Here is a 26,790-nt window from a genome sequence, read left to right as displayed (position 1 = left end):
AGACAACAGAGGAAACCAATGTGGCTCCACAAAAAGCTTATTGATGAACTGAAAACAAAAAGGGATACATATAGGAAGTGGAAGGAAGGCCAGGCTACAAAAGAAGAGTACAGACAAGTGGCGCAGAAGTGCCGAAATGGCGTCAGGAAGGCTAAAGCTGTGAATGAGCTGAGATTAGCGAGGGATGCTAAAAGCAATAAAAAGGCTTTCTTCAGATACGTGAGTAGTAAAAGACAGAGGAAAGAAATGGTGGTTCAACTGCTTAATGAGGATGGCAAATTGATAACAGACGACAAACAAAAGGCTGAAGTGCTCAATTCCTACTTTGCCTCGGTCTTCTCCCAAAAGCGGATCTATGACCCCCCTGGAAAAAGTGAAGCAGAAGTTGAGGGGGCAGGATTGCAGTTTGAGATTGATAAACAAATGGTCAAAGAACACCTAATTTCCTTGAATGAGTTCAAATCCCCAGGGCCCGATGAACTGCATCCAAGAGTAATGAAGGAGCTAGCGGAAGAACTCTCAGAACCTTTGTCTATTATCTTTGCAAAATCATGGAAGACGGGTGAGGTGCCGGACGACTGGAGGAGGGCTAACGTTGTCCCTATCTTCAAAAAGGGCAAAAAGGAGGAACCTGGGAACTACAGACCAGTCAGCCTGACATCCATCCCTGGGAAAATTCTGGAGCAGATTATAAAGAAGTCAATCTGTAAACACCTTGAAATCAATGCAGTGATTACTAGAAGCCAACATGGATTTGTCAGGAACAAATCCTGTCAGACTAATTTGATCTCATTTTTTGATAGGATAACCTCCCTTGTGGACTGTGGGAATGCTGTGGATGTCATATATCTTGACTTCAGCAAAGCTTTTGACAAAGTACCACATGACATTCTGATTAACAAACTAGCTAAAAGTGGGCTAGATGGAACAACTATTAGGTGGATCCACAGTTGGCTACAGAATCGGACTCAAAGAGTACTTATCAATGGAACCTTCTCAAACTGGGGAGAGGCAACGAGTGGGGTGCCGCAGGGCTCAGTCCTGGGCCCAGTGCTCTTCAACATTTTTATTAATGATTTGGACGAGGAGGTGCAGGGAACGCTGATCAAATTTGCAGATGACACCAAATTGGGTGGGATAGCTAATACCCTGGAAGACAGAAACAAACTTCAAAGTGATCTTGATAGGCTGGAGTGCTGGGCTGAAAACAACAGAATGAAATTTAATAGGGATAAATGCCAAGTTCTACATTTAGGGAATAGAAACCAAATGCACAGTTACAAGATGGGGGACACTTGGCTCAGCAATACTACAAATGAGAAAGATCTTGGAATTGTTGTAGATCACAAGCTGAATATGAGCCAACAGTGCGATATGGCTGCAAGAAAGGCAAATGCTATTTTGGGCTGCATTAATAGAAGTATAGCTTCCAAATCACGTGAGGTACTGGTTCCTCTCTATTCGGCCCTGGTTAGGCCTCATCTAGAGTATTGCGTCCAGTTCTGGGCTCCACAATTCAAGAAGGACGCAGACAAGCTGGAGCGTGTTCAGAAGAGGGCAACGAGGATGATCAGAGGTCTAGAAACAAAGCCCTATGAAGAGAGACTGAAAGAACTGGGCATGTTTAGCCTGGAGAAGAGAAGATTGAGGGGAGACATGATAGCACTCTTCAAATACTTAAAAGGTTGTCACACAGAGGAGGGCCAGGATCTCTTCTCGATTCTCCCAGAGTGCAGGACACGGAATAACGGGCTCAAGTTAAAGGAAGCCAGATTCCGGCTGGACATCAGGAAAAACTTCCTGACTGTTAGAGCAGTGCGACAGTGGAATCAGCTACCTAGGGAGGTTGTGGGCTCTCCCACACTAGAGGCATTCAAGAGGCAGCTGGACAACCATCTGTCAGGGATGCTTTAGGGTGGATTCCTGCATTGAGCAGGGGGTTGGACTCGATGGCCTTGTAGGCCCCTTCCAACTCTGCTATTCTATGATTCTATGATTCTATGGCCACCTTCCTTCTTATTTTATTCTTGTAAGAGCTTCTCTACATTTAGCAAAAATCCTGCAGCCTTACTGGGGATTTGTCTTCCAGAGACTTTGCAGGTTTAATATTTGGCATAATACACGTGCTCCCTCTCTCCTTGTTTTTGCCAGTTCTTTCTTGTATGCTTCCACTATACCACTATCAGATGGCGCTGTTTTATTTCATGATTTTGATTTATTACAGCATTTTCAGGGTTTTATAAAATGGCGGATTCCTGCTTGAAAATGGTGGGAGAGGCATTGGAGGTTTATGATGTCATGAAAAGGACCCACAAATCTCCATGAGTAGTTTGCGGGTCCTTTTCACTTCACCCAGTATTGTCTACTCTGACTGGCAGCAGTTCTCTGTGCTTCAAGCCTTTCCTAACATGACTCTTAACAAAAATCTTTTAACTGGAGAAGCTGGGAACTGAACGTGGACCTAACAGCCCTGTTCAGACAACACATGAAACTATGGTGGCTACTAGGGGTGTGCACGGACGCCCCGCTCTGCTTCACTTGCAGATCCGCCATTTTCAGAGTGGGCCACTTCGCCCCTCCCCCGCTCCGGCCACTTCCGCTCCGCTCCGCTCGGAACTCCGGATCCGGATTGGAGCTCCGTTTTTTCCCCCATAGGGTTGCATTGAAAGCTAAAAAATTATACAACGTTTTTTCTGTTCAAGTTAGAAACCTCAAACTCGGCACCATGAAAGCTTATCCACGTGTCCACACGCACGCCAAGTTTCAAGCAAATCCCATCATCCCCTGATTTTTGGCGAATTTTTGAAAATCGGGCACCCCATTCAGACCCCTTGGGATAGCTCCGTCAATTTGCACGTTAGAAACCTCAAACTCGGCACCAGGACAGCTTATCCATGTGTCCACATGGACACCCAGACTCAAGGCAATCCCATCATCCCTTGATTTTTGGCACGGCTCTAACCTCTAACGCACCACCCATAACCCTAATTCACACCCCTTTTGATAGCTCCGTCAATTTGCACGTTAGAAACCTCAAACTCGACACCATGATAGCTTATCCATGTGTCCATGTATAAGAATATAATAATATGTTTAAGAATATTACTAAATGTAGGGAAATGGGACAAGAAGTGTGTGTATGCTTTCCCCAAAATGCTCAATCTGTGGCTGTTGCACAAGCAGTGCACACAGTCAGGCTTTAAGAGAGGGGAGGGGGAAACACACACACACACACGCCAAGCTAAAATCCTAATCTATCTCCAAAGTACACAGCAGCAGCTAGCTAAGTAGACCCTCTCTCCACGAACGCCAACCCACAAAGAGACACAAAGCAGAAAGCTCTCAGGGTGGCTCTGCCTTAGTCCCCCCTCCAACGCTGGGATTGGAGGATGATGCTTCATGAGGTGATCAATTCTCATCAGGATTGGGAGTTGAATGTGCCTGTCATCGCTTCAAAAAAAAAAAAAACCCAAACCGTTTGTTGACCCGATTTTTAAAAAATTCTAGCACGCGACCCGCACGACGTAGAGAGGTGAGAGTAGTCTCAAAATGACCCCCATCCACGACTCTCTGTGCACAAGAATTTTCAGAACGATAGCTTAAAAAACAACCCAGTTATCCCCGATTCTTTCCCGCAATGCAATCCTATGGGCGAAAAGCCGAAAACCACCGTTTGAGCCGCGCTGTCCCTGTTTGTTGACCCGGTTTTTTAAAAAATATAGCACGCGACCCGCACAATGCAGAGAGGTGAGAGTAGTCTCAAAATGACCCCCATCCACGACTCTCTGTGCACAAGAATTTTCAGAACGATAGCTTCAAAAACAACCCAGTTATCCGCGATTATTTCCCGCAATGCAATCCTATGGCGAAATGTTTTCAAGATGGCGATCGGAGCGCTCCGCCTGAAATAGGAGCTCCGAAAAATGGCCGCTTCTCTTCGCCTTGCTTCTAGGGGTCTGCGGTCCGCTTCTACTCCGCCTCTGGGTAAGGCGGAGCAGGCCAATCCGCTACTGCTTCTCCGCTCCTAATCGGAGCGGAGCACATGCCTAGTGGCTACATAACCACAGTTTAAACATGCTCACTATCCACTTGCTGCAAATGGGTTAGCAGCCTAACCATGGCTTAGCGTGTTGTCTGAACAGGCCCTATGCATACAAAATGTTTTACCAATGACCAATATATTCTCTCCCCATCCATAATTCATTTTCTTACTATCTCTCCATGACCTCTCCCTTTCTCTCTTCTAGCACATGATGGTCGGAATTCTCTCTCTTTACAGAAGGGATGAGAAATATGTTGCTCTGTTGGCTAAGGCTGATGGGACTTGCAGTCCACCAACAACTGGTGGGCCAGATGTTCTCCATCCCTGTTTTACTTCTAAATCTGGTCAGGTTTCTTTTTTGTATGCATGTGTGTGTCTGTGTGTCTTTTTTAAAATTATTATTATTATTATTATTATTATTATTATTATTATTATCTCCATTTGGATCGAGGCAGGGAACAACAATAAGTATAAAATACATAAAACTGAATTAAAACATAGTATTAATTATTAAAACATCCTAAAATTCCACTGGATAGGCCTGCCAGAAGAGATCAGTCTTTATAGCTTTCTTAAATGCTAAAAGACTATTAAGTTGACGAGTCTCCTCCGGCAGGCCATTCCACAATCTGGGAGCAGCAGAAGAGAAGGTCCTCTGGGTAATACTTGTCAGCCTAATTTTGGCAGACTGAAGTAGATTCTTCCCAGAGGACCTGAGTGTGCCGGGCGGATTGTACGGGAGAAGGTGATCCCGCAGGTAGCCTGAACTCAAACCATATAGGACTCTAAAGGTAATAACCAACACTTTATACTTCACCCAGAAACTAATTGGCAGCCAGTGAAGAGATTTTAAAACTAACATAATAATTAACATTCCATCTTTTTCTCTCTTCCATTTTCCTTTTGTCGTTGACCTCAAATTGTTTTCAATTCACTCAAAACTAAATATTGTACAATGTCCACTATATCTGAGGTGTGTGTACAATTGTGGCCATTGTTGTTGCTATTATTACACCAACTATGTACATGGTACTTTACAAAAAAACATGTTTGACAGATTTATTTTATTATTTATTTATTTATTACATTTTTATACCGCCCAATAGCTGAAGCTCTCTGGGCGGTTCACAAAAATTAAAACCATAATAAAACAACCAACATGTTAAAAGCACAATTACAAAATACAGTATAAAAAGCACAACCAGGATAAAACCATGCAGCAAAATTGATATAAGATTAAAATACAGAGTTAGAACAGTAAAATTTAAATTTAAGTTAAAATTAAGTGTTAAAATACTGGGAGAATAAAAAGGTCTTCAGCTGGCCACGAAAGGAGTACAGTGTAGGCGCCAGGCGGACCTCTCTGGGGAGCTCATTCCACAACCGGGGTGCCACAGCGGAGAAATGCCAACTTCTTGGGGCTTTCAATATAAAATAGACACAGGGAAGGTGAATAGATGGAGGCAAGGGGAGGAATATGTATATATTTCAAGTATGTGTACTTTGGCTCACTTACAATAGGGTCTTGAGACTAGGAGGATGTTCCAAAGGCTTCCTGGGAAAGGTTAATTTTCAGAAGAGACTTCAAAGAATGGAGGTAATCACACAGAGGCATTCTGGGAGGCAGGTTCAGGCATATGGAGCATCATATTCACTTATGAGGATGGTTTGATGTCTCTACTGCATCACCAGCATTTAAGATCTGCAGTTTAAAGCATAGGATTAGGGTTAGGTGCCACAAGACACTGTTGTTTTTGATACAACAGACAGTTACCCCTCTGGAAATTATTCACACAGTCAAAGGTAGTTGTGATCCGCTTGTATTAAGCCAGCTGCACAACACTTATTCACATTCACAGACCCATTGCAGCCTCCTCAAGTGAGTAATAGCTTCAGAGTTAGTTCTGTCATCACCTCTTATGAATTTGTATTCTTTCTTTCTTTCTTTCTTTCTTTCTTTCTTTCTTTTTTACTAAAAAAGAAAATCCATTCAAACCATTTTATCTCCTGAAATTATCTCCTGCATAGTTTACCATGGCATGTCTTGTTTTATTTATGATTCTTTTAAAAACTTTGATCTGCATGCCAATTATGATAAAAGCAGAATTTCTAATGAACACATGGAACTATAGAGGTAGCTTAACAGCCAGTTTGTCTAGTTTTGGTGTATCTGTTTTTTTAAATGGGCGTAGGCATTTATTTTTAGTTGTGTAATATCTAGCTGAGCAAGGTTACAATGGTGTGTCTATTTTGATATTTTAATTGCTAGCAATCCCTAAAATACCAGTGGTACCTTACAGGCACACATCAGAACTAATTAAAGCACCAGGGAGGTCTGTATGCTCAGTAATTTATGCAATGCATAGATCTTTGTTCAAGTGACAGCTTTGCCATAGGTGGCCTGTAAGATTGTCCTTCCTAGGTCAGTCCAAGGCCCATCTGGTCTAGCATTCTGTTTCTTCCACCAGCAGTCAACCTGATTCCCCAAGAAGCCCATAAGCAGGGCATGATGGCAGTGGTACACTGCCACCTAGTCCTACTTTCTGGTGCCAATCCCTTTTGGGAATGACTTCGCAAATGGTTGTTCATCTGCGCACATCTTCTGGGTGCAGCCCCCTCCCCTTGTGTCTTGGGCAGGGAGAAGATCAGAAGAGAGGCAGATGCCTTATACCAAGTCAGCAGCAGCAAAAAAAAGGGAGGGACCCTCACAGTGAAACTTAAAAACAAAGAGAGGACCTAATAAACAGCTAATGGTCAAACAGGCTCAGTAATGAAATAATTGTGTTTACTATGGATGAAAGCTTATAAACGAAACTTGTAAACAACAAAAGATTGTGTTACCAACTAAGATACAAAAATTCTTTTGTTGTACACTGACTGAAATACAAGAATTCTCTTGTTATACAATAGCGATAAAACAAATAGTAATTCAATGGTATTTGAATGCCAGGCACAAGTGTAATCAAACAAACTTTGATGATTTTCAAAGGATACAGTTGTAAATATACAATTTTAACAAACAGTTGCTAATATTTGAACCATAGTTCAATTTTAACATGCAATTGCTGATATTGAATCATATATACAATAGCAATTTTTCAACTTTTCGTAAGTTGCTTATAATTAAATTAGTACAAATGAATATACCAGCATACCCCTTGCACATCCCTATGAGAGCAATCCATGCTCTCTGAGTGAAGTCTTAGATGTTGGAGGCTCTGATCCTTCCTGTGTCCCTGTCAATGGAAGTGTGGTGGGATGCAAAGCTTCTCACATTTTTTTCCATCCACAGACAGAGAAAACAGTAGTCCTTCCCCTTACTGGCAATGGAAGGAAAATATATACATATGTATTTATTTATTTATTTATTTATTTATTTTGAGCATGTCTAAATGTTTTCAGGGGATGAGGGTGTGGTCAAGGGCTGGAAGGCCATTGGATTCATCAAATCAATAGCCTCTCCCCACACATACTTCCTGTGATTGGAGCTCCTACCTTGGGAGAAGGAGGTTTCCATAGTGGGTGAGAGAAAAGGGTGAGATGGGAATCTTCAATTGGATCTCCTCTTCTGAAGTTGAAGCTCTGTCTCCAGCCTTGAAGAGGGAGATCATTTCCCAGAACACAAGTAGTGAGACTAAAAAGAATGTAACTTGCCCAAGAATCTAAGTACAAGTCAGAGGTGGGGTCTGAACTCCCAAACACAAAACTACTCTTTTGAACCAAAATTAAAATAGTGCTGGAAGACAGCACTTTGCTTTGCATCACACCAGTATCCCAGTTAAAAAATAATTAATTTTAAAAACCTTAAGAAATAAAATTAAAATCAGGAGGGGCAGGAAGCCTGTCTAGGGTTCAGCTGATTGTTCTCTCAGCTACTTATGGCCTGTAATGGAATGGTGTTTACAAAGCAAAGATATTTCAAATAGTGTGATATTTGGAACTGAAAAACAAATTTCACAACATACTGTGACAGAAAGAGAAAAATAATGGAATAATTTGTGAACTTTTATAAAGAACCTTACACATCACAGCAAGTAAAATCTAAATATATTAACTTGTGTATGAATTTAATCAGACTGCCATTGTTAATACAAGAACATGTTATATGTTTGGATGAAGAGATTGATACATCAGAAATAGAACAAATTATATAAAATAAAATAAAAATAATAATAATAGTAGTAGTAGCAGCAACAGCACTGGAGACAGACAGCTTTATTGCAGCACATTACAAAAGGTCTACACATATAGTGGAAGAACTACTAACATAGGCCATAATTAAGATTCACAAGTAAGGTATAATTCCATGAGATAAGTTGCTAGGAGGAAGAATATTGATGAGTAGGCTAAATAAGATCATTGACAAGTACATATACATGGATCAAACTCATTTATAGTAAATAGAGCCTAAATCCAACACAGACTTGGCATGTTTCATTCCATAACTTTCAGTGGGCTTCTGCAAGTTTAACTCTGTTGTATTTAGGCCTTGAACTTTAATACTGAATATCTGAAAAATTAAATATTGTTACATTTAGAAAAAGAAAGCAGATTCCAGCAATTTGTATTTTCTTGGATATAGAAAAAGCCTATGACAGACTAGAATGGAATGTCTAAAGAAATGTTTAAAATGTTTTGACTGCTAGGAGTATTTTCAGAAATTGATAAATATACATTTAAATCTTAACCAGGGGTATTGTCAGAATTTTTTTTTTACTTAAAGAGAGGAACTAGAAAGGGATGTCCCCTTTTTACATTATTGTTTGTAGTCTCAGTAAACTACCCCTAGCAGCTGCTATTAGAAAGAAAGAAAAAGAACAGGTTAAAGAAGTAAAGATTTTGATCAAAAAGCACAAGATAGGCTTATATGCAGTTGATGTAGTTTGTGTGTGTGTGTGTGTGTTAATAAATCAGTGAAGTTTCTACATGACATAAGATAAAGATATGGGGAAATAACAAGATACAAAATTAATATGATATGATAGAAATTCTCTCCTTTTTCTTTGAGAATTATGAATCTCCCCCCCCCAAAAAGGAAATGCATCACCAAAAAAGAGGACAAAAGAGAACACAAATATGCATTAAATATGCATATGCTAATTTATATGTATAGATTCAAATTGAGAAATAGTTACTATAATTTAAATATAAATATTGCACATCTCACCATAGTGTGGAACATTTTGACTAGGTGGCCTGTGTGCCTATTCAGTCTGCTGTCCAGGTGTTTTTGATGGGCAGCCTGCAGGCCCTTCCTTTTACTCCTGAAGGTTCTTTATCTTTAAACTGGACTTGGACTGAACAGACCTTTGAGTAGAGGGCAGTCCTCAGGTAGCATTTTAAATGTGTAAAAGAGGACACATAGCCACCCTGTTTAATATGGTGTGGAAGAAGGAAGAAAATAGATACATTGTTGTGAACATTAGTGGCTGGAAATCAACAGTTTATATAAGAATAGCTATTTTCAAAAAAAATGGGGGAGGATTTGGGAACAAGATGAAATTGAGATTTCTCTCTGCCTAACTTTGCAGCATAGAACAGGGATATTTGAAGGGAACTTCTACTTCTGTTCAAGCCTCCACCTTGTCACAAGAAGATGACACAGGAATACTGAGGAGGCTAGAGTGCATGGTTCTGTGCCCCTTACATTAATTAATTAATTAATTTCATGTATATCCCACCATTTTTCCTCCAAAGAACCCAAGTCAGCATACATAATCCTCCTTCTCTCCATTTTATCCTCACAACAACAATCCTGTGAGGTAGATTGGACTGAGAGTATGTGACTGGCCCAAAGTCACACAGTGAGTTACCATGGCAGCGTGGGGAATAGAACCCAGATCTCCCAGCTCCCAGTCCAACACTCTAACCACTATACCACACTGGCTCTCTTACATGCATTTATATACCTCAGGAGTCCCCAACATTTTTGGGTCAGTGGGCACATTTAAAATTTTGAGGAAGTGTTGTGGGTGCTCTCCCAATATGGCTCCTATGAGGGATTGCCCACATAAAATGGCTGCCATGTTGGATATGGCTGGTCACAGAACACACATTTCCTAGAAGGCAAATGGTGAAACTAAAAGAAATGTAACTTGCCCAAGAATCTAAGTACAAGGCAGAGGTGGCATCTGAGCTCCAAAACACAAAACTACCCTTCTAAACCAAAATATAAATAGTGCTGGAAGGCAGCACTTCGCTTTGCATCATGTCAGCATCTTAGTTAAAAAGTAATTAATTAAAAATCTTAAGAAATAAAATAAAAACCAGGAGGGAGAGGGAGCCTGGCTGGCACCAGCCAAGGAAAGTGTTGGTGGGCATGTTGGTGCCTACAGGCACCACATTGGAGACACCAGAGAACAGTGCTTTAGTTCTTGTGCATATCGACGTAGGCGTGTGCAAAAGGTCTCGTACTGTGTATGGGGTCCTTCTCATACATATGTAGGAATTGTTACACATCTGGCAATACTGGTACAAGCTCTCCCTAATGTTCATCAACCCTATAACTATTCATAGACTTGCTATGGGCATGGTGCCATTGAAAATATATAATGAGTCACTCAGGCTTAGTCCCATCAACACCGGCTGAAGAATGTTTATATTCAAGAGCTATTTAGTTGTAACAAAGTGCGGGGATACGTTCCTCATTAGTACACTGCAGTAAATCATTGTTCAGTCAAAGGGCCATTTTATTTAGTTCACTGTGCTCTGCAGCAACTGCTTTTAAAATCACTGAATGGTGCACTCCACTTACACACTGGTGGTTGCTAAAGGTTGCTTGCACGCATGCTCAAAACAAAAAGATGTCCTCTTTGTTGTGTCTTTAGGAGCCTTTGCAATAATAGGTACGAGACCTGATGCTTTTAAAAAAGCCAACTGGGCCTGGAGAACATGTATAATGTCTCCGGTCACATCACCTACTTTCAGCCAACCTGCCACGCCCTTGCTGTGGAGTAACCACATCTGGAGGACCACCGATCCCCCAGCCCTGCTGCGGACAATGCTTGGCTAGCCCAACCTTTCCCAACTTGGTGCCCTCCAGATTTGTTGGAATACAACTCCCATAGTTCCCAGGCAGCATTATGCGAATTATGGGAACACATCTGGAGCGCACCAGGTTGGGGGAAGCTGGACTAGCTAATAGTAGGCAGCTTCCTAGGTGGCGGTGGTTATTATTATTATTATTATTATTATTATTATTATTATTATTATTATTATTATTATTTCTTACCCACCTCTCCATTTTGATCTTGGCGGGGAATAACAGTAAATATAAAATACATAAAACTAAATTAAAACATAATATACACTGTTAAAACATCCTAAAATCATTCTAAAAACAACTTAAAGTTCCACTGGATAGGCCTTCCAGAAGAGATCAGTCTTGATAGCTTTCTTGAATGCTAATAGACTGTTAAGTTGACGCGTCTCCTCCGGCAGGCCATTCCACAGCCTGGGAGCAGCAGAAGAGAAGGTCCTCTGGGTAATACTTGTCAGCCTATCTTTGACTGACTGAAGTAGATTCTTCCCAGAGGACCTGAGTGTGCGGGGTGGATTGTATGGGAGAAGGTGATCCCGCAGGTGGCTTGGACCCAAACCATGTAGGTGATAACCAACACTTTATACTTTGCCTGGAAACTAATTGGCAGCCAATGAAGAGATTTTAAAACTGGTGTAATGTGGTCCCCCCTAGGTGTACCGGTGACCAGCCTGGCTGCCATATTTTGAACTAGTTGAAGTTTCTGGACTAGGCACAAAGGTAGCCCTATGTAGAGCGCATTGCAGAAGTCGAGCCTTGAAGTTATCAGTGCGTGCACTACCGTCTTTAGGTCTTCCAACTCTAGGTAACAATTTAAAGAGTGAAATGCAAATACTGTCCATCACCAAGATAAACCAAACTCAGCCTTCCTTCCTGCAGCCCCGTATGCCTGTTCTCTCCAAGGGACCATGATTGCTGTTGTCCCCACTCTTCCAGCTTTTCCCCTAGGGAGCATCAACAAAGATATATAAGTTACCAACAGTGAATAATGGATCTGCTACTACTAAATATATCCTCATCACATTCGGGAGGTCGTGTTACAGCTTTGCAGAACAGACAACCGATGAATGAAATTAGTGCTTTGCTTCCAGACTTGTTGTTTCTGCCTCTCTCTCTCTCTCTCTCTCTCTCTCTCTCTCTCTCTCTCTCTCTCTCTCTCTCTCTCTCTCTCCCTCCCCTCTTTCTTTTGGTCACATCACACTCCTGCTGCACAAAAGATACAATTTGCTATTGCAGGCTCTTTCACCTGCAATCATCACTGCATGGATTCTTGAAACTGCCCTTCCTTTCTTCACTCCCTCCCCTCCCGCCCCAATGCCTCCAAATTGATATTTTAATATCCAGAAGCTCTTGCTTTGCATAAATATCTTTTATGGGAGAATTTGATCTTTCCACTCTGGTTATTCCCCACGTCCATTAGCCTCTTTTTTATGGCAGCCAGTCTGAGACAAGTTAATGAAGGGTCATGTTTCTGTTGACTCTGGGATTGTGTTGGTAAACAGAAGAAACAAAGGTTTAGGCAAGCATTAGGAGGATCATTGCCAAAGAGCCACTATTTTCTTGTTTGTACTCTAATCAGTGTCTGAAATTACAGTGCACCTGCCTGCCAATTAGGAGAATGCACAGGCTTTCCCAGCAAACAGCCAAGTGTTTGGTACAGGGGTGTTAATTAAAGCCTGGGAAGGCAAAAAGACACTGGGAAAGAGAGACAATACAGAGAATTTATTGTCTTTATCCAGTTTAAACACCTAGTTTAATTGGGGTTGGATCCAGATTTTTGCTGGATCGACCACGGTGATGGATCTGGACTTCCCCGTCCTCCTTCCTATGGCAGCCTCACCCTCGGCCTGAAAATGCAACACAGAGAATCAGGAGATCCTCCTTACTGGGATGAGCTGGGGTGTGGGGTGAGGTGAGATCCCCAAAAATCAGATGGAGGGACCTTGCACAAGTGGAGCCTTTCCTCTTGCGAAAGGCTCCTCCCTCTCTCAGAAAGCAGATCCTGGATCCAACCCAAATTGTTTAATATATTCCACAAATATGCGTTGAGTAGATGGCAGTTTCTAGGCTACCAGTTTTAAAACATTCTACTCATTCTTCCCACACTGACGCCTTCATCACACCTACCCATTTCCCTCGAATTATCCCATAGCGTATGAAAGTTGTTGTTATCTCCATAACACCACCTCTGGAGGGAGGGGGGGGGAGGAAGGAAACTTTGCGCTGGCAAGACGATCTCTTTATGGGGAGGGTGGGGGTGACAAGGGAGAGATGCTCCCTCAGGGCCCCTCTGCTTTTTCTGTGTGCGTTTTTACTCAAGAGTAAGCACACACACTCCCCACACACTAGCAAACACAACTTGAAAAGAGCTTACTATTTCTGTGACTGGCAAGGGATAAGATTGAGCTGTTAGCATCTTTACTTGAAAGTAAGCGCCTTCCTGAGTGCCAGATCACTTACTTTTCAGTATGGAGGGCTCCGCGCGGCACTCGCTTGGGAGCTGCAGAGGGAGATGGCTGGGCGACTCTGCTCTTGTCATCCTCCTGCACCCCCAGTGGCCGCTCGGAGAACAACAAAATATTCGCTCTTAAAGGGGTCCAAAATACGTCACTTCTTTTGACTAAGAAGCACAATTAAAGCAGGATGCATGGGAGTGCTTCACAGTCAAAGCAGATTATAAGCTGGAAAACATTGGAGTCCTTTGCATGCAATTCGCAGTGATTGCACAGTATAACTCTGGTGTGATGAAGCTCTGATTTGTCTGCCAAGGGACTCTCACATCTCCTGAGAAAGTTGCATGTGCAGCACAGAGCTCATTTACATAGCACCATGCTATCGTTTGGTGCTATGTCTGAATAGACCCACCCTCTATATCCTAGTTTTTATTGAAGTAGTAAACCTGTGTCTGGGCGAGGATGGAATGCTTCTCTGTACATAGAAAGCTAGATTCAGAGGAAGAGTTCTAGACGGTGGAGGAAGATGGCTCCAATGATGATGGGGCAGTGAATCTGCTCCAGGATTCAGTCAGAACCAGTCAAAACCCTAAAAGATCTATCCAAGAAAGCTCTCTGGATGACCATGGCCCAGTCACTGTCTCTCAGCCTAACCTATCTCACAGGATTGATGTTAGGAGAGAGAGGAGACAGAACCATATACCCCACCTTTTGCTCATTGGAGTAAAGGCACAGTTTAAATTCAATAAAAACAAAATGTACTTAGTTAGAAATCCACCATCACACACTATCATTATCAGCATCACCATTATCAGCATCACCATTATCAGCATCATTATCAATATCAGCATCAGCATCCATTATCATTAGCAGCATCCATGATCAGCATCGCCATTATTATTAGCAGCAGCAGCATTATCAATATCAGCATCAGCATCCATTATCATTATCAGCATCAATTATCAGTATCAGTATCCATTATCAGCATCACCATTATCAGCATCAGCATCATTAGCAGCAGCAGCAGCATTATCAATATCAGCATCAGCATCTATTATTAGAAGTCCCGGGACTGTTTTACTCTGTACAGCACCATGTACATTGATGGTGCTATATAAATAAATAAATAAATAATAATAATAATCATCATCATCATCATCATCATCATCATCATCACCATCATTAGCTGTCCTCGCTGCCGCTGTCCTCCCAGTACCTCCACCACCGCCGCCTGTGACGAGACCCAAGTGGTGGGGCTTCGTGTTCACTCCCTGTCCCGGGCGACTGGGCCTGGCCCAGCCTGCCTGGGCAGGAAGCGAACTGCTGCACTGACACAATCATGTCAATGCAGCAGAAAGGCTAGATTGACCCTGGGGGGAGGCGGGGCTGGGAGATGCCATCCCAGAAGTCCCAGGATGCATCCCCAGCTCCTCCCCCCAGGGCTGATTTCAGCCTTCTGCTGCGCTGACGTGATCACATCAGCACAGCAGAAGAGCTAGATCAACCCTGGGGGGAGGCGGGGCTGGGAGATGCCATCCCAGAAGTCCCGGAACGTGTCCTCCAGCTCCTCCCCCCAGGGCTGATTTCAGCCTTCTGCTGCACTAGATCGTCACTGGGGGAGGGCTGGAGCACCCGTTCCTGGAAGTCTGGGAATGCGTCTTCCAGCCCTTTTCCCCGGTGAATTGGGGGCCAGTCCTGGTTGACCCAGAGACCTCTGTTTTTCCAGAGGTCTCCGGGGTTTCCCGGTTCATCTGGTCACCCTACAAAATTGTAAAAATGTTAAAAACACTAAGCCAATGGCCATCGTTATACAAATGAAAACAAACATTACTTATTTATGGCCAAGTAGTGGACAATTAATGTGAAATGGATGTTTATGCTTGGGGAGATTATAATGTGTGAGATACACCCAAAATCTATATTTGCCCACCCAATTATTGTTATTCCTGAGCCACCTTCAAGATGAGCTTGGATAATATGAGATCAGTGATGGCAAGGAGGGGTACAGCCAAACAGGTCCTGAAGAAGAAGTGTACTTCCTGTCATGGGGCAAAGTGAGAGTGGCTGTGAAGGTTGAGGCCTACAGAGACAAGGTAACAAAGTCAGGCTTAGAGGCCCGGAGTTTTCCTGTTGGGAGAGGGTATCCCCGAGAGGAGTAGTTTCAGTTCTCCAATTAAGATTCAAGTCCCATTTAAGTTTCATTTCTTCAAGATTGAAAAAGTACTTTCAATTTGGGAGGAGGAGGATATAAAAGAGGCAGAGCCGGGGAAAGCAAGAGTTTAAGAAAAGAGCGGAAAGATGCATCTTGAAGAAGTCTAGGTGCAGCCTAGAGTAAAAGGTCTTGTGTTTTTGCAACTTTTAATGCCTTTTGTATCACTCAGCTCCATTGGCTAAATACCTTTAGTTGTAAGTTGCTTGTTTGACTTTAGTAGTAAACAGTTATGTTAAACCTAAAGTGACTAGAGTGTCACTCACACCATGTCTACAGCCTAACCCCCATGTTACTGGGAAGGGGAAGGTCAAAGAAGGAAGGTGGGACTCTTAAGGAGGCAGATATCCTTAAGGAGTTGCTCAGAGGTTCAGGTCATAGAAAGAACCCAGACAGGATCCCTTTGCTTTCCTTGAGTGTGCATGAAGGAACACGGAATTTCGTTTATACGGTAATTTGGACTCAATCTTTATTTTAAAAACTACCCCTCAATGAAAATTTGGTAGGGCTGCTGGGGATAGCTAACGTTTATTTATTCCATTCATTGTTCAGGGGCAATGCCTCTGGTTTGCCTTCCCTGAAAGAGTTGGTGTTTCCACTTAATACAATTACTAGCATCCAAATTCTTTTTTTAAATGTAATATTAAGCATGTGGACACATGAATAACTGCGTGAAGAAGAAGAAATATCAGAATGCCTGTTTGATCTTTTCTTGTGACTCAAAACAAACTCAAAAAATCTCAAAGAAATGTTAAGGGCCTTAGTAACAGTACATAGAAATAGACTTCCTGTAGCAAAATGTAAATGTGTGTTCCTTGATAGATACTCTGACACTTGACAAGCACTGAATACATTACCAAAGAGGGAATACAAAGCTGCATTTGAACAGGTGAGGTTGCTCTTTCAATCTACTCTTTTGCTAAAGTTCAGTATTTAATCATTACTAAGTAAGCAGAATTTAACTATTTGCTGTCTCAAACATGAACTTCTGACTTGAGGTGAACTCCTTTTGCCTCCATCTCACCATCTTGCTCCTATGTGTGTGTGTGTGTGTGTGTGTGTGTGTGTGTGTGTGTATATATATATATATATATATATATATATAGGCAAGCATGAGATATAACTTTGGGAGAACCGCACCCTTATGTGTCTACTTTATGTACTAAGAAACAGGTGTCAATTTATTTATTAATTTATTGCAGTTAACTTCACTCTGTGGTTTATTCTACTACTACTTTTGCTCATAGTAGCAGTCGGGGCAAGAGTGAAAGGCCTGAGAAATTTCACAATTGGGAAGGGATGCTGATAATTGCCTCTAATGGCTTTTAAAAAATGTCTGCCACAAAATCTGTCATTGTTGTGTGAGCATTTCCTAGATCTAATGTCAAAATTCATTATTAGTAAACTATTAGTGAATGTTCAAGTCATTGTCCACACTGAGGATTGGTTTGTGATCATTTCCTGATACAAGCCATAATCCCCACCCTCTCATGTCACATTTCATCCATTGTCTAATCCTTTCTGTCATAGTTGAACTGGCTTCTCACCACTGATGTATGGCCTACGTTTTGTTGTTGTTTATTCGTTCAGTTGCTTCCGACTCTTTGTGACTTCATGGACCAGCCCACGCCAGAGCTTTCTGTCAGCCATTGCCACCCCTAGCTCCCCCAAGGTCAAGTCTATCACCTCCAGAATATCATCCATCCATCTTGCCCTTGGTCGGCCCCTCTTCCTTTTGCCTTCCACTTTTCCTAGCATCAGCCTCTTCTCCAGGGTATCCTGTCTTCTCATTATGTGGCCAAAGTACTTCAGTTTTGTCTTTAATACCATTCCCTCAAGTGAGCAGTCTGGCTTTATTTCCTGGAGTATGGACTGGTTTGGTCTTCTTGCAGTCCAAGGCACTCTCAGAATTTTCCTCCAACACCACAGTTCAAAAGCATCTATCTTCCTTCGCTCAGCTTTCCTTATGGTCCAGCTCTCGCAACCATAGGTTACTATGGGGAATACCATTGCTTTAACTATGTGGACCTTTGTTGTCAGTGTGGTGTCTCTGCTCTTAACTATTTTATCAAGATTTGTCATTGCTCTCCTCCCAAGAAGTAAACGTCTTCTGATTTCCTGGCTGCAGTCAGCGTCTACAGTAATCTTTGCGCCCAGAAATACAAAGTCTGTCACTGCCACCACGTTACCTGCCCTAAAACATCTTTCCCCAGCCTGGTGTCCTCCAGATGGTTTAGACCATCTCCCATCAGCCTCAAACAGCATATCTTACAGTTAGGAATATCTGGAGGCAGGGGCATTGCTAGGCCTGAGCCCCTGGGGTCTGAATCCTGAATCTAATCCCTGGAGCCCAGAGGGTCCATTGGTGCCAATTGAAGTTCTTTCCTTTAACTTAATTTCCATGTGGGGATGGGGGATTACAGCTGGGAAGGGAAGGATTAATACTCCCCTCCTTATATGCTGGAACACATACACACCCCAGATGTCTCTCTGCACAGCAATCAAGCCTGGTGGGGGGACTTCTTCCATTGGCTTGGAGTGATCTAGGGCAGGGTGCAAATTAATTGAAACAAGGTGACCATATGAAAAGGAGGACAGGGCTCCTGCATCTTTAACAGTTGCATAGAAAAGGGAATTTCAGCAGGCGTCGTTTGTATATATGGAGAACCTGATGAAATTCCCTCTTCATCACCACAGTTAAAGGTGCAGGAGCTATGCTAGAGTGACCAGATTTAAAAGAGGGCAGGGCACCTGCAGCTTTAACTGTTGTGATGAAGAGGAAATTTCACCAGGTTCCCCATATGTACAAATAACACCTGCTGAAATTCCCTTTTCAATACAACTGTTAAAGATACAGGAGCCCTGTCCTCTTTTCATATGGTCACCCTAATTGAAAGATCTCTTTTAATTGAGATTATTTGAATGAGAATTATTGGCTGGCTTTGCCTCTTGTGATATTTAAATAAATTCTAGTAATTATTTCTACATTTGCAAATATAGATCTAAATCAACATATGCAAATTTAATGCAGGTTTGTCTCTTATGGATCTGGGCCCTGAATCTTTTAAGTACCCAACAACACTCCTGTCTGAAGGGCACCCAGTTGGAAAGGGTTGACCTAAAAGCTTACCACTTTTGCAGTTGCGCTCAGGTCAGAGATGGCTCTATGCATCCAATCAGTGATCGAGCACAACAGGGGAGCACAGTTATCAGACTTATGGGATCTACTTTGTGTTCTCCTAGAGCCCCCAAGGTCATAGAATCATAGGATAGTAGAGTTGGAAGGGGCCTAAAAGGTCATCAAGTCCAACCCCCTGCTCAATGCAGGAATCCACCTTAAAGCATACTGACAGATGGTTGTCCAGTTGCCTCTTGAATGCCTCTAGTGTGGAAGAGCCCACTATCTCCCTAGGTAATTGGTTTCATTGTTGTACTGCTCTAACAGTCAGGAAGTTTTTCCTGATGTCCAGCCAGAATCTGGCTTCCTGTAAGTTGAGCCCATTATTCCATGTCCTGCACTCTGGAATAATCGAGAAGAGATCCTGGCCCTCCTCTGTGTGACAACCTTTCAAGTTTCAAGACAACCTTTGTGACAACATTTCAAGTTTCAACCTTTCAAGAGCTTTGGCTGTGGGGTGGTACATAAATGTAATAAATAAATAAATAAGTGTATTTGAAGAGTGCTATCATGTCTCCCCTCAGTCTTCTCTTCTCCAGGCCAGTTCTTTCAGTGTCTCTTCATAGGGCTTTGTTTCCAGACCCCTGATCATCCTTGTTGCCCTCCTCTGAACCCCCTCCAGCTTGTCTGCATCCTTCTTGAATTGTGGTGCCCAGAACTGGATGCAATACTCAAGATGAGGCCTTACCAGTGCCAAATAGAGGGGAACCAGTACCTCACATGATTTGGAAGCTGTGCTTCTACTAACGCAGCCCAAAATAGCATTTGCTCTTTTCTGCAGCAACATCACACTGTTGGCTCATATTCAGCTTGTGATCTATAACAATTCCAAGAGCCTTCTCACTTGTAGCATTGCTGAGCCAAGTATCCCCCATCTTGTAACTGTGCATTTGGTTACTTTTTCCTACATCTAGAACTTGGCATTTATCCCTATTAAATTTCATTCTCTTGTTTTCAGCCCAGCGCTCCAGCCTATCAAGACCACTTTGAAGTTTTTTTCTGTCTTCCAGGATATTAGCTATACCATTCAATTTTGTGTCATCTGCAAATTTGATAAGCGTTCCCTGCACCTCCTCATCCAAATCATTAATAAAAAATGTTGAAGAGCACTGGACTTCTACCACAGCTTTACCCAGCCTCTCTCTTTCCAGATTTGTTGAACTGCAATTTCCATTATTCCCAGATATGAAAAGGAGGACAGGGCTCCTGTATCTTTAACAGTTGCATAGAAAAGGGAATTTCAGCAGGTGTCATTTGTATATATGGAGAACCTGGTGAAATTCCCTCTTCATCACAGCAGTTAAAGCTGCAGGAGCTATACTAGAGTGACCAGATTTAAAAGAGGGCAGGGCACCTGCAGTTTTAACTGTTGTGATGAAGAGGAAATTCCCCCAGGTTCCCCATATATACAAATGACACCTGCAGAAATTTCCTTTTCAATACAACTGTTAAAGATACAGGAGATAAAAGATACAGGAGATAAAGATAAAAGTATCTTTTATCTTCATAATATTTGTTCCCATATTTATCAATGTCCTCCTTTTTATATGGTCACCATAATGTAGTCCAATACATCTGGAAGGTGCCAGGTTGGGCAAAACTGACCTATCACCTGGAGTTGGACGCAAAATGATGGCTCTGGGGATGGATCCGATTACCTAGTCAATCCCATGGGCCGCACACTGCGACTGGGATGACATACACCCCAATACAAATCTATATCTGTTCCACTACAGATCAGGGTTTCCAACAGTCCAATTTAGACCTAAACATTGCTGTTATTGTGGGAGTTGGAGACCATTGTTGATGTACCACAAAGTACCCAGGATATCCTGAGCTCCCACCCCTGTTTTTCACATAGTGCTGCGGTGGGTGCATTTAATCTGTGGCACTGGCAGTATACTCATACGTGTGTACACATGCTCATCCAACCTGTGCAACCCTTTGCCCTCAAAAGAGGGGGCATACAAATTAGATGTGGGTGTGCAGACATGTGATTACAGCCTCTGGTGATGGGAGTGTGCAAATTATTCCTTTTTAAAACAACAAGAACAACCAAAAACACTATGCAAATACTCCACAGAAGGATTGTTCTGTTTCCCTTGAAGGCAAAACTCTTAACATAAGAAAGACTGTGCTCCTTTAAGCACTGCATTTTCTGTCGCAACAGCTAAGCAACACTATCCCAATGGAGTGTAGAGCTTGCTGGACCAGTCTGCTCTTTCAAATGAGAAGGATTATATCTGTCACAGCTTTTTGTTCTGAAGTCACCCTTACAATGCAGAGCCTAAGTTTCAAATTCCCAAAGGAGCCATTAAATCTTGCAGACAGATCTTGTAAAAAGAACCTCAACAGAAACGTCTTTTCTTCCACTCTTGTGAACGTATGTCCTGGAAGTATTACACTTCTGTATAATCGCATAGATACGAAAGACTTCAGGCCAAACTAGATGTGAAATGCTGTTAATGTGCAGTGCACAGTCTTTGCTATGTTATGTAAACAGCAGCCTAAGATCGGTATGGTATGAAATTAACTCTTGCTCTCTCTGCCAGAGTCTTGATAAAAAATTGCTCCTCTATCGATACTGTTCACATTTCAAGGAAAGCCTGTATTGGCACTAATAGCAGCTTCAGAGAGGGATTTTTTGGTAAGCACCATGGCAGGGAGAGAAAGGGTTTTCCCCTTAAAAACTGCCAACCCCAATACAAGTCCAAGGAGACTGACCCTGTAACAGCATGCATTTGAGTTGTCCCATCGGCTTGGGAGACTGGAGAACACAATATCTATAGCAACTCTTCTTTACTTCATACAGAGGTTGCCCTACGTCCATACTTGTACTCATATCAGTAGTTGTGTGAAATACTGAGGACCTGCCTAAATGCTTGCTTGGGTCAGCAGTGAAACAGCATGTGATCTGAAAGATGCATCCTAGAATCCCTTGCAATATCCACTGTCTGCCAGGGCATTTGGCTATGGTTGTGCATGCACTGAGAGTCCTGCCCCAACAACATGAAGCTTAATCCAGATAAGATGGGAGTACCGTGGATGGGGAAATTTGCAGATCTGGATGGAGGTGTGTGACTAGTATTGGATAGGGTTGCACTGCCAGATGTACAGTTTGGGGGTTCTCCTGGGCTCGGTGCTATCTATGGAGGCACAAGTGCCTTTTATTAGCTTTGGCTGATTTGCCAGCTGTGGCCCTATCTGGAGAAGGCAGATCTGACTACAGTCATTCATGTCCTGGTTACATCCCGATTAGACTACTGTAATATTCTCTTCATGGGGCTGCCTCTGAAGATGGGCCAGAAGCTTCAGCTGACATAGAATGCAGCTGCCTAGTTGCTTCTGGGGTGGGGTGAAGCAATTGGAGCAATATCACTTGTTCTGTAATGGCTATAGTGGTTGCCAGAGCATTTCTACACTCAGTTCAAAGTTCTGGAAGTTATCTTGAAAGCTGTGAATGACTTGTATCTGCTTTATAACGCTATTGACAACTGTCGGGGCCCATTGACACATTCCATATACAGTTTTCAAACCGCTTTCAAAGTGTTATATCCTGCTTGGTGTAGATCTGGCCCAGGTTATATGAAGGACTGCCTACATCAGACTTCCCCAACCATGTGTAGGGCTACAAGTCCCATCATTCGTAGCCAACATAGCCCTTGGCTGTGCTGGCTTTAGATGATGAGAGTTGAAGTCCAACATATCTGGAGGTCACCCAGTCAGGGAGGGATGACCTACATCAATATCAATGTGCCTGAGCCCAAAGATCATCTACAGAGGTGATCTAGAGGTTGCATCTCTCTGATAATAAAGCACAATTATTTAGGACTGCAAAATGTCTTAGGCTGACCTTGGCCAACATTTCAGGCATATTTACTCTAGTAAAAACACTTCCAAGTGAAAGTAGAGCATTCCTGATTTTGAATGGCTCCCAATTCTGACATTTTAACAGGCTCACTATAGCTCTGTGCAGCTGCTAGTCTGCTCGTGTGTAGGGCTAAACCGGGGGGAGGACATGGGTGTACAGGTAAGCCCCTCCTTTATCAGGGTTTCTGATCATAGGATCTTTGTAAATGTGTTCAGCTGAACACACAGTGCTGTATACAGATCTTTGCATGTGTACATGGAAACTCGGTGTACTAGGATGTTGGGGGCAGAATCCCCCTAAACAGCTAAGACCTATATACAAGCAGACGAATACCTACACAGGGCTTATATCTTTACGATATTTGCAAAAGTGCTGTTGTCGTTGTTGATGATGATGGTGATAATGCATATGTAAGAATAAAGTCCATCATTATAAAATGTAAATTTGCTTTGTTTTTTAGATGGGTAAATGATATTTGAAAGGACAAAACAGCTTCCAGAAGGGCATCTTTAGTTCTTTAATGAACAGGCCTGTTCAGACAACATACTGTACTAAGCCATGGTTAGGCCGCTAACCCTTTTGTAGCAAATGGTTAGTGAGTGTGTTTAAACCATGGCTGTCTAGCCACCATGGTTCGCTAAGTCATGGTTCACATGACACACTAGGCTATAATGTTTAGCTCAAAATGCTTAACCAACATGGCTTAGCATATTATCTAAACATAGTCACCAAGTTCTTGAAGGGCCACGACTGAAGTGAACAAGTAATTTTGACAATCTGTCAGAATGCATCACTAGTGCAATTCAGGGTGTGCTCACTCTGCAGAATTTGCAAAGCAGTTTGTAAGAGGAAAAGAACTGTTTGGTTATCCAGTAGTATTTTTATCTATTCTTAGTAAGGCAGTGAACTGCCTCAGCCCGAATCCCCAGATTGGAGGTGAGGCAGGCTGGAGCAGTACTGGGTTGGCTGAGGCAAGCCAAGGCCAAGGCAAATGGGCACCAAAGCCTCAGGCTGATTTGGAGTAGTACTGGGCCCTTTCTCCTGCCCACCCACCCGGGAAAGCTGACACAAGGTCTGCCATGAGTCCAGGTGAGTTCATTGGACTCACCAGCCTCCCTTCACTCTCCCTCCCCAGCCTCCCACCGCTACCACCAAGACTTACCTGAAATGTGTCCTCCTCCTGAGAGCCGAGGCCCCAAACAAGTTATTTTGTGGACTCTTTGTTTTTAGTATATCTGTGGTGGCAGACTATGCCAGCTGTAAAAAGGAAATGGCCCTTTTTTAATGCTTTAACTTATGGCAGAAATACGCATTTTTCTATGCCTAAATTTGTGTAAATTTCTGGAAAGTACAAAAAAAAGTCTGCAAGTCTGCGGAATCCACGTAACTCAGGAAAGGCTGGTTGGCTGTGGAATCCATGGATTGGATTCATAGAGAGCTGAACTCATTTGATTCTGTAGTGGATTCTCAGACTTCTCTTGGCAGATGCAAGAGTCACAGACAGAAATGTTTACAAGCCTTCCCCAGTCCTCCACTGGGCTTCATAATTCTTCTTTAAGGGTCAAATGTGGAGGAAACACTTCACTGATAGTGCAACTGTGTAAACATTTATGTGCTAACATGTTGACATTTGCCAGTAATTCTACAGCAATTGTATCATTTCAGGATATAGCACACCTCTTAGCATACACTTGTGAATTAGTCATTCATTTTATTTGGGAAGAGTAGATGACCTGCCATATCTGCATTATTACATATCCCCAAAGGAAACAGCCTGGTTCATTTTCAAGTATGTCTTTATCTCTCCTTTCTTCCTGCAAGGTTAATCACCTTGCCGCCCTACCCTGTTTCCTCCAGAGTTAATCCCATTGATTTCAATGGGTTTAACTTCCAGCAAAGGCCAAACTATACACTCAGTTGGATCAAGTGGTAGAGCTTTTCCTGGACTGTGCTAACTTGAATTGCAGGGGGGGGGGGGGGTTGCAGGTCTGTTATAGTTCCCTCATGAAGAAAACTGCACATAGACAAAAATTATTCCAGCATGGAAGTTAAACTGAATTTTCTCCCTGACATAAAGACGTTCAATGTGGAAGGTTATTCCCCCGTTTCCCCATGTAAAAAACGTAAACAACAACAATCCTCTGCAGTGTGAAATGATATAGCTCAGGCCCACTCAATTCTGCTGAGGTAAACTGACACTAAGTTTGCTTTGGATTGCAGCCATGGGGTTTCTGTTCATAGAATCGTACTGGCTTCAAGCAGTAAAACGTTGGTTGTATATTTTTGATTTCAGTAAGGAAGTGGGATGTATAATTTGTTGTTTTGGATACATTTCTATAGCAACCTTTTGAGCTTTCTTCCAGAGGTTGGGGTTTTTTGTTTTGGTTTTTGGTTTTTTTTTTACTGGTTATTTTGTGGGTATGTCTGCTTTGAATGGCCCACACAAAAGACATTTCAAGACAATATCCCATTTTGTGTGCATGTATACCTTCAAATGGTAATAACTGCAGGTGTGTGTGTATGTGTGTGTGTTTAACTCTCCAGGGTAAATACATACTTTCTGAAACCTGTTTTAGTCCTTTAAAAAGCTAAGAGCAGCTCTTAAGGCCCTATGACAAGCAAAACATTTGTTAATCAGAAAAATTACAGCCTATTCATCCTTACTGTTTGATTTATTTCCATGCAGGCCTGACTGATTTCCATTGTAAATTGAGCTCATAATAGAAACGTTTATTGATTCTTTTTCAGCCAGACCTTATGAGGGCAACTCTCCTTATCGTCTAGTGATTTATAGGCATAATAAGAAGCTGTTGCTAGGTTTGGAGAAATGCTCCAATCACAATTAGTTATTCTTTATCTGCTAAGAGTTGAGGCCTGGCTGAGATAAGTCCCTAATATTAAGCATGAACTGCAAGTGTGGGTGCTTTCTTTCCTGTTGTAGCTAAGAAGTGGTTCAACAGCTTTGCCATTTCATTACATCGGATTTAGGAAGCTCTTGCCCATTCTTTGCAAGCTGAGTTATCTTGTTAATGCATTTGGAGAGTCATCATCAGATGAGTGTTTTATTGCACACTCGTTGCTGGGCACTCACGGATTTTCCCGGGTCCCTCCCATGACACCGTCTGAATCCCGCCCACCTCCTGCCCCTTTTAGCCTTCTTTGTGCAACAAAAAAACACCCCAGTAAGTCTGAGTTGCTTTTTGAGACGGAAGTTGCCGCTATCTCCAGCTGTGTGCAGGAGAAGCAGCGGATCAAAATGGGCCACTGAATTGACCACATGCACGTTTCCCCCCCCCCCATGTGATGACACTCTGAGAGAAACTTGCAACAGTTGTATATATTTGAACTCAAAACTGTGGCCAGAAACCTATCTGCCTGCTAGCCCACAAAACCTACATTTTCATTTTCTTCTCTGTGTACTTCCCTTCCTTAAGTAAACTTGGAAACACAGGGCTGGATCAACACTTAAAACAGACTACTTTAAAACAATGGAACTTCAGTTAGTCATGCCTAATTTAAGTTCCATGGATTTAAATAGGTTGGATCCAGTCATGCTTACAATAAACCAATCAATGGAAATTAAGCTAGTAATGACCAATTTCGTTCATAGATTTCAGTGCATCTATTCTAAGTATAGATAGGGATAGATAAATATATTGGACTCAACCCAATGTGTCTACTCTAAATTTTGATCTAATCCACAGATTCTAATAAGAATAACTGTTTATTATTATTGTCACCACCATAATCTTTTCTCACCATACACTGGAAATTGAATAAATGTGGAGGAGATATATTCCATACCAATGTTATTGAGGTTTATTATCTCTTGGGGTTTTTTGGTCGTTAGAGGCATCTGTTCCAGCTAGATGATTCACTTTTTGAGATTGGGCCACCAGAAATGGACACAACATTCCCAAAGTAAACGTAACATAATATATGCATTATACTATTGGCTGGTTTATTTTCAATCTCTTTTCTACTAATCTCTTCCAAGA

This window comes from Elgaria multicarinata, chromosome 5, assembly GCF_023053635.1.
Source record: "Elgaria multicarinata webbii isolate HBS135686 ecotype San Diego chromosome 5, rElgMul1.1.pri, whole genome shotgun sequence".
NCBI classification, from domain to species: domain Eukaryota; kingdom Metazoa; phylum Chordata; class Lepidosauria; order Squamata; family Anguidae; genus Elgaria; species Elgaria multicarinata.
This window is presented reverse-complemented; position numbering follows the sequence as displayed.